Below are 9,852 nucleotides of genomic sequence, written 5' to 3'. Positions count from 1 at the left end.
CCTTTTTTTTTTTTTTTTTTTTTTGTAGTGACAGGGTCTCACTGTATTATTGCCCAGGCTGGTCTCGAATTCCTGGCCTCAAGTGAGCCTCCTGACTTGGCCTCGTGAAGTGCTGGGAATAGAGAGGCACAGCCACCATGCCCAGCCTACCTCAGGTCTTTCTACCCAGTACATCACGTATGGTTTTCAACAAAAATGTAAAAGACTGCTAAAAGTCAAAAAACATATTCTAGAACCAGGTGCAGTGGCCTACACCTTTAATATCAGCACTTTAGGAGGTCAAGGCAAGTGAAACACTTGAGCCCAGAAGTTCTAGACCAGCCTGGGCAACATAGTGAGACCTTGTCTCTACAAAAAATAAGAAAAATTAGCCAGGCATGGTGGAATATGCCTGTAGACCCTATCTACTTGGGAAACTGAGGTGGGAAGATCGCTTGAGCCCAGGAGGTTGCAATGAGCCATGATCATGCCACTGCAGTTCACCCTGGGCAACAGAGTGAGACCCTGTCAAAAAAGTCATGTTCTGAAGAGACAAAGCAAGCATCAGAACCCAACTAAAATACAGCAGATATTTTAGAATGATAAGATTGGGAATTTTAAATAACTACGATTATTATGCTAAGGGCTCTATAAACATGCAAGAACAGATGAGTAATGTATAGAGAGATAAAACCTCTAAGAAAAAATTAAAAAAGAAATGCTACAAATCACAAACATAGTAACAGAAATGAAGAATGTTCTTGATGGGCTCATGGGCTCATCGTTAGACTAGAGAAGGCAGGAAAGAAACAGTACACTAGAAGATATGACAATAGACTTCCATATATGGGTTGGACATGGTGGCTCACACCTGTAAGCCCAGCACTTCATGGGGCTGAAGTGGGAGGATTGCTTCAGGCAAGTTTGAGACCAGCGGGGACAACATAGCAAGACCTCATCTCTTAAAAAAATTATCCAGGTGTGGTGGCTGAGGCGGGAGGGCTGCATGAGCCCTGGTGTTGGGGGCTGCAGTGAGCTATGATCAATCTACTGTGCTCCAGCCTAGATGACAGACTGAGACCCTCTCTCAAAAATAAAGTAAAATAAGAAAAAGAAAGGAAAAGTTCCCAATATGACAATAGAAATTTCCCAAACTGAAAAGCAAACAGAAAAAATAATGAAACAAAAAACAAACAGAGGCCGGGCACAGTGGCTCAAGCCTGTAATCCCAGCACTTTGGGAGGCCGAGACGGGTGAATCACGAGGTCAGGAGATCGAGACCATCCTGGCTAACCCGGTGAAACCCCGTCTCTACTAAAAAATACAAAAAACTAGCCGGGCGAGGTGGCGGGCGCCTGTAGTCCCAGCTACTCGGTAGGCTGAGGCAGGAGAATGGCGTAAACCTGGGAGGCGGAGCTTGCAGTGAGCTGAGATCCCGCCACTGCACTCCAGCCTGGGCGAGACTCCGTCTCCAAAAAAAAAAAAACAAAAAAACAGAATATCAAAGAACTGTGGACAATTACAAAGGTGTAACATATGCATAATGAGAGAAGACAGAAAGGAATGGAAAAAATAATTAAAATAATAATGGCAGAGAATTTTTCAAAGTTAATACAGAGAGCAAACCACAGATCCAATGAAGTCAAAGAACATCTAGCAGAATAAATACCAAAATAATCTATATTTAAGCATATATTCAAACTACAGAAAATCAAAGACAAAGAGAAACTCTTAAAAGAAGATGGATGAAAACAATACCTTACCTATAGAGGAGCAAGAAGAGGTATTCAAAGAAAAACACCAACAACCTAGAATTCTGTACCCAGTGATATTACCCTTCAAGAGAAGGAGAAATAAAGACTTTCTCAGACAAACAAAACTGGGAGAAATGGTCACCAGTATAACTGCCTTGCAATAGATGTTAAAAGTTTTGGGGTTGTTTGTTTGTTTGTTTTAGACAGAGTATCGCTCTGTCACCCAGACTGGAGTGCAGTGACGCGATCTCAGCTCACTGCAACCTCCACCTCCCAGGTTCAAGCGATTCTACTGCCTCAGCCTCCCGAGTAGTTGGTATTACAGGCACCTTCCCACCACACCCAGCTAATTTTCATATTTTTAGTAGAGATGGGTTTTTGCCATGTTGGCCAGGCTGGTCTCGAACTCCTGACCTCGTGATCCACCCACCTTGCCTCCCAAAGTGCTGGGATTATAGGCGTGAGCCACTGTGCCTAGCCAAAAGTTTTTCAAAGAATAGAAAAATGATCGGCCGGGTGCAGTGGCCCAGGCCTGTAATTCCAGCACTTTGGGAGGCCAAAGCAGGCAGATCACCTGGGATCAGGAGTTCGAAACCAGCCTGGCTGACATGGTGAAACCCCATCTCTACTAAAAATACAAAAATTAGCTGGGCATGGTGGCGGGTGCCTGTAGTTCCAGCTACTCAGGAGGCTGAGGCAGGCGAATCACTTGAAGCCGGGAGGTGAAGCTTGCAGTGAGCCAAGATCACGCCATTGCACTCCAGCCTGGGAGACGAGAGCGAGACTCCATCTCAAAATGAAAAAAAAAAAAAAAAGAGGCAAAAAACTCCAATTTACATAAAGAAAGGAACATCATTAGAGAAATCATCAATGATGATAAAATAAAATAAATATCTAATTTTTCTTATTCTTATTTGATCTAATTGATAACAGTTTTCAAATTAATTATAGAAAAAAATGGGTTTAGTGATTATAGTTTACAGATAAGTGAAATGAATGACAGCAATGTTATAAAGGACAGCAATGTTATAAGGAAGGAATTGGGAATACTGTGTTATAAAATAGTTGTACTACCCATGCAATGATATAGTGTTATTTGAAAGTGAACTTAGATTAGTAATAAATGCATATTGCAAACACTAGGGCAACACTAAAAATATTTTTTAAGAAGTATAATTAGCCATGCGTGGTGGCGTGTACCTGTACTCGTAGCTACTCAGGAGGCAGAGGCAAGATGACTGCTTAAGCTCAGCAGGTCAAGGCTGCAGTGAGCTATGATCATGCCACTGTACTCCAGCCTGAGCAACAGAGTAAGACCTTACCCTAAAAAAAAAGAAAAGAAAAGAAAAAGAAAACACACATACAAACCATCAAATAAAGTTTTTAAAAAGAAGTATAACTGATATACTAAGAGAGGAGAGAAAATGGAATCATAATTAAAAGCTCAATTACAACCAAAGAAGGCAGAAAAAGAGTAAAAGACAAAATGGAAACCAAGAACAAAGGCAACAAATTGAAAATAGTTACAAATATGGTAGACACTAATCCAAATATATCAATAATCACTTTAAATGTGAATGATCTAAATACACAAATTAAAAGACAGACAAATTTCATGATATGAGCATGAAGAGAAAAAAAAAGAAACACTCAGAGTGGATAAAAATACAAGACCCAAGTCTATGTTGTCTACAAAAAACCCACTTTAAATACAAAAACAGGCCAGGTGTGGTAGTTAACACCTGTAATTTCAGCACTTTGGGAGACTGAGGCAGGCAGATTACCTGAACTCAAGAGTTCAAGACCAGCCTGAGCAACATGGCAAAACTCCTGGCTAATATAAAAATTAGCCAAGCAGGATGGCTTGTGCCTGTAGTCCCAGCTACTCAGAAGGCTGAGGTGGGAGGATCACCTGAGCCCAGGGAGTTTGAGGTTGTAATGAGCCATAATCACGCCACTGCACTCCTGCCTGGGCAACAGAGTAAGACCCTGTCTCATAAATAAATAAACAAATAAAATATAAAGACATGGATCAAAAGTAAAAGAATGGTTTTTGGAGACAGGAGTTTTTTCTGAAAAGGGATGGAGAAAAATTATGCTATAGTAGCACTAATCAAAAGAAAGCTGGGCCAGGCGCCATGGATCACACCTGTAACCCCAGTGAGAGGTGAAGCCAGCTGGACTTCTGGGTCAGGTGGGGACTTGGAAAACTTTTCTGTCTAGCTAAAGGATTGTAAACGCACCAATCAGCACTCTGTAAAATGGACCAATCAGCGCTCTGTAAAATGGACCAATCAGCACTCCATAAAATGGACCAATCAGCAGGATGTGGGTGGGGCCAAATAAGAATAAAAGCTGGCCACCCAAGTCAGCAGTGGCAACTTGCTCAGGTCCCTTTCCACACTATGGGAGCTTTGTTCTTTTGCTCTTCACAATAAATCTTGCTGCTGCTCACTCTTTGGGTCTGCGCTACCTTTATGAGCTGTAACACTCACCGTGAAGGTCTGCGGCTTCACTCCTGAAGTCAGCAAGACCACGAACCCACCAGGAGAAACAAACAACTCTGGATATATGCCACCTTTAAGAGCTATAACACTCACCACAAGGGTCTGCGGCTTCACTACTGAAGTCAGCAAGACCACGAACCCACCAGAAGGAAGAAACTCCGGACACGTCTGAACATATGAAGGAACAAACTCTGGACACACTATCTTTAAGAACTGTGACACTCACCGCGAGGGTCCGCGGCTTCATTCTTGAAGTCAGTGAGACCAAGAACCCACTGGAAGGAACAAATTCCAGACACACCAGCACTTTGGGAGGCCAAGGCGGCTAGATCACTTGAGGCCAGGAGTTTGAGACCAGCCTGGCCAACATAGTGAAACCTCCCATCTCTACTAAAAATACAAAAATTAGCCAGGCATGGTCACGCGCACCTGTAGTCCCAGATACTTGGGAGGCTGAGGCATGAGAATCACTTAAACCTGGAATGCTGAGATTGCAGTCAGCTGAGGTCATGCCACTGCACTCCAGTCTGGGTGACAGAGTAAGACTCTGTCTCAAAAATCAAAAAAGAAAAAGAGTAGCTATATTAATTTCAGACAAAGCAAACCTTAGAGTAAGGAAAATTATCAGGGATAAAGAGGGGCCCTTCATAAGGATAAAGGAGTTAATTCTCCAGAAAACAGAACAATCCTTAATGTGTATGTGTCTAATGAGAGAGTATCCAAATATGTGAGGCAAAAACTGACATAACTGCAAGGAGAATGAGCTAAACCCACTATTATACTTGGAGATATCAACACGTCAACATCAGTAATTGACAAATCCAGCAGGCAGAAAATCAGTAGTAAGGATATGGTTGAACTAACAGCACCATCAATAAACTGGATCTAGTTGATATTTATAGAACATTTTATCCTACAATAGCAGAATACACATTCTTCTTAAACTCACATGGAACATTCAACAAGATAGACCACTTCTGTGCCGTAAGACGCACTTGTAAAGAACACATGGATCAAAGAAGACATTTCAGGGGAATTTGAAAAATATTTTGAATTACATGAAAATGAAAATACAACTTGTCAAAATGTGTGGTAATCAATGAAAGAAATGCATAGAGGAAAATTCATAGTATTTAGTGCATGTATTAGAAAAACAGGGCCGGGGGAACGCCTGTAATCCCAGCACTTTGGAGGCTGAGGCAGGTGGATCACGAGGTCAGGAGATCAAGACCATCCTGGCTAACACGGTGAAACTCTGTCTCTGCTAAAAATACAAAAAATTAGCCGGGCATAGTGGCATGCGCCTGTAGTCCCAGGTACTCAGGAGGCTGAGGCTGGAGAATCGCTTGAACCCAGGAGGCAGAGGTTGCAGTAAGCTGAGATTGTGCCACTGCACTCCAGCCTGGGAAACAGAGTGAGACTCCGTCAAAACAGAAAAGAAAAGAGGAACTAAAATTCATAATCTAAACTTTGACCTTAAGAAACTAGAGAAAGAAGAGTAAATTGAATCAAAAGAAAGCAGAAGAAAAGATAGAATAAAAAATCAGGCAAAAATCAAGGAAATTTCAAACAGAAAAACAATAGAAAAAAGCAATAAAACCAAAAGCTGGCTCTTTAAAAAGATCACAAAATCTGTAAATATCTCGTCAGGGTAACCAAGGGAGAAAAGAGACAAAACACAAATTTTTTCCTCTTTTGGCAGGAGACAAAGTCTTGCTGTGTCACCCAGGCTAGAGTGCAGTGGTGCAATCATAGGCTCACTGTAACCTTGTACTCCTGTGCTCAAGGGATCTTCTGCCTCAGCCTCCCAAAGTGCTGGGATTACAGACATGAGCCACCATGCCCAGACACAAATTTCTAATATCAGAAATGAAAGAGAGGTCATTACTATTTATCTCATGGACATTAAAATGATGAGAAAGGAATATTTTGAAAAACTTTATGGCCACAAATTTAGTAACTTAGATGCAATGGACCAATTCCTTGAAAGATATTGTTGGGGTGATCAGACCCAACACCAGGTCATGGGGAAATGAAGTCCAGCGGAGTCAAAGGATTGAGGAAAAGACCGTTTGAGAGAAAGTGGGACGGGGCGGGGAGGCGGCCGTTGCAAGTGTGGAGGCTGCAAAGGCCCTGAGCTCTGGGAGCCCATGCTGTTTATTGGTGCTCAAAGAAACAAGTGGGGGTTGAAAGGAAACAGTGTATCAAGTGAATGAAAAACATAGGGCTACTTGGGATAATGGGAGTGCTAGAAGCAAGGAACCAGCAAGTCTAGCAGACATGCAGCCCTGCTTCAGCTTCTCTTCCAACACTCAGCTTTTCTGAGTGTTTTCAACAGATACAATCTACTAAAACTTACACAAGGAGAAACAGACAATCTGAACATCTATATGTATTTTTAATTGAATCAATAATCAGTAATCTTCCAGAATAGAAAGCACCTGGCCCAGATAGTTTCACTGGGGAATTCTACTAAACATTTAAGGAAGAAATTATACTGATGAGAGGTGACAACATGCTAGCAGCCCTCGCTCACTCTCGGCATCTCCTCAGCCTCGGCATCCACTCTGGCGGCACTTAAGGAGCCCTTCAACCCGCCCTTGAGGTATGAGAGCTCCTCTCTGGAGCGGAAGGCTGAAGCCGGCTCCCTCTGCTCCTGGGGAAGTGTGAAGAGAGGTGCTCGCAGGCCCGCGCAGGTTCCAGGTGGGCGTCGGCTCGGAGGGCCTGCACTCGGCACAGCCCGCCGGCACCTGCTGGGCTTGATGGGGGGACAGGCTCCCTCTGGGCTGCCGGAGTGCCCAGGCTAGGTGCCACAAAGTGCCGCAGCAAGTGCCAGTGAGAGGTGAAGCCAGATGGGCTTCTGGGACAGGTGGGGTCTTCCAGAACTTTTCTGTCTAGCTAAAGGATTGTAAATGCACCAATCAGCACTCTGTAAAAAAGCACTAATCAGCACTCTGTGTCTAGCTAAAGGATTGTAAATGCACCAATCAGCACTCTGTGTCTAGCTAAAGGTTTGTAAATGCACCACTCAGCACTCCATGTCTAGCTAATCAGGTGGGGACTTGGAGAACTTTTCTGACTAGCTAAAGGATTGTAAACGCACCAATCAGCACTCTGTCTAGCTAAAGGTTTGTAAACGCACCAATCAGCACTCTGTGTCTAGCTAAAGGTTTGTAAATGCACCAATCAGCACTCTGTCAAAACGGGCCAATCACCTCTCTGTAAAACAGACCAATCAGCTCTCTGTAAAATGGACCAATCAGCTCTCTGTAAAATGAACCAATCAGCAGGATGTGGAGGGGGCAGATAAGGGAATTAAAAGCAGCCACCTGAGCCGGCAGCCCCAACTGGCTCGGGTCCCTTTCCACACTGTGGAAGGTTTGTTCTTTCACTCTTTGCAATAACTCTTGCTGCTGCTCACTTTTTGGGTCTGCACCACCTTTATGAGCTATAACACTCACTGCAAAGGTCTGTAGCTTCACTCCTGAAGTCAGCAAGACCATGAACATCTGAAGGAACAAACTCCAGACACACCATCTTTAAGAACTATAACACTCGCCACGTGGGTCCACGGCTTCATTCTTGAAGTCAGTGAGACCAAGAACCCACCAATTCTGGACACACTAATTTCTCTACAATCTGTTCTAAAAAATAGAAGCATAGGAAATACGTCCTAACTCATCCTATGAGGTCAGCACTACCCAAATACCAAAATCAGACAAATGCATTACAAGCAAGGAAAACCACAAATGAACATCTCTCATGAATATAGATGTAAAATCTTCAACAAAATGTTAGCAGATCAAATTTAGCAATGTATACCAAAAAATTATATACCACAACTAAGTGGAATTTATTCCATGCATGCAAAGGTGGTTCAACATTTGAAAACTAAATAACGTAACCCATCACATTAACAAGCTAAAGAGGAAAAATAACATCATATCAACAGGTGCAGAAAAAAGCATTTGACAAAATCCAACACCCATTCATGTTAAGAACTCTCAGAAAACTAGGAAGAGAGAGTAAGTTCCTCACCATGATAAGGACATCTAAAAATACCTACATCACACTTAATGGTGAGAAACCAGATGCTTTCCCCTTAAGATCAGGAACAAGGCAAAGGCATCACCTCTCACCATTCCAGTTCACAATTGTACTGGAAGTCCTGCCTAATGCAATAAGAAAATAAACAGTATATGAACTGAGAAGAAAAAAATAAAATTGTCCTTAATCACAGATGACATCATTATCTGTGTAGAAAATCCCAAGGAATTAACAACAATAAAAAATAACACTCCTGAAACTAATGGGCAATTATAGCAAGATTGTAGGACACAAGGTTAATATACAAAAGTCAATCACTTTCCTATATGTCAGCAATGAGCAATTAGAATTTGAAATTAAAAACAATACCATTTATATTAGCATCAAAAAATTAAATACTTAGGTATAACATAACAAAATACGTGTCATATCTCAATATCTATATGTAGAAAACTATGAAACTCTGATGAAATAAATCAAAGATCTAAATAAATGGAGATCCTTTGAGCTGCAAGGTAAAAAATTTAATAAAAATAAATACATGAAGAGAGATTCTGTGTTCACGAATAGGAAGACTCAGTATTGTTTAGATGTCACTTCTTCCCAGCTTGACCTATAGATTGGATGCAATTCCAATCAAAATCCCTGCAAATCGTTTTGTGGAAATCAACTAAATGATTTTAAAGTTTATATAAAAAATCAAATCACCCAGAAATGGCCAAATTAATTCTCAAGAATAAGAATAAAGTGAGAGGGCTGACATTTCCCAACATCAAGATATTACTATTATAAGGCTACAGTACTCTAGACAGTGGGATATTGGTGAAAGAACAGATTGATGAGACATAACAGACAGCTCAGAAATAGGCCCACACAAATATAGTTAACTGATCTTTCATAAAGGAACAAAGGCAATCTAATGGAGAAAGGATAGTCTTCTCAACAAATGGTGCTGGAAACACTGGATACTACATGCAAAAAAAATGAATCCTACACCTTTCACAAAAATTAACTCAAAATGGATCACAGATTTAAATATAAAATGTAAAACTAGGCCAGGTGCGGTGTCTCACACCTAAATTCCCAGCAATTTCAGAGGCTGAGGCAGCCGGATCTCATGAATTCAGGAGTTTGAGACCAGCCTAGGTAACATGGCGAAATCCCGTCTCTACCAAAAGAAAAAAAAATTAGCCAGACATGGTGGCGCCTGCCTGTAGTCCCAGCTACACAGGAGGCTGAGGTGGAGGACTGCTTGAGCCCAGGTGCAGTGAGCCCTGATCTCGCCACTGCACTCCAGCCTTGGCAACAGAGCGAGACTTCGTCTCAAACAAACAAAAAATTAGTGTAAAGATATAAAACTTAAAGAAGGTAACATACGAAAATATCTGGGTGACTTGGGGTTTGTCAATAAGTTTTTAGGTAAAAAGTAAACACAATAGTCCATGAAAAAAAAATTGATAACTTGGACTTCATTAGGGTTAAAAACTTCTGCCCTACAAAAAACATCATTAAGAGAATGGGGCTGGGCGCAGTGGCTCATGCCTGCAATCCCAGCACTTTGGGTG

Source organism: Mandrillus leucophaeus, unplaced genomic scaffold (assembly GCF_000951045.1).
Source record: "Mandrillus leucophaeus isolate KB7577 unplaced genomic scaffold, Mleu.le_1.0 Scaffold174, whole genome shotgun sequence".
Taxonomy (NCBI): domain Eukaryota; kingdom Metazoa; phylum Chordata; class Mammalia; order Primates; family Cercopithecidae; genus Mandrillus; species Mandrillus leucophaeus.
This window is presented reverse-complemented; position numbering follows the sequence as displayed.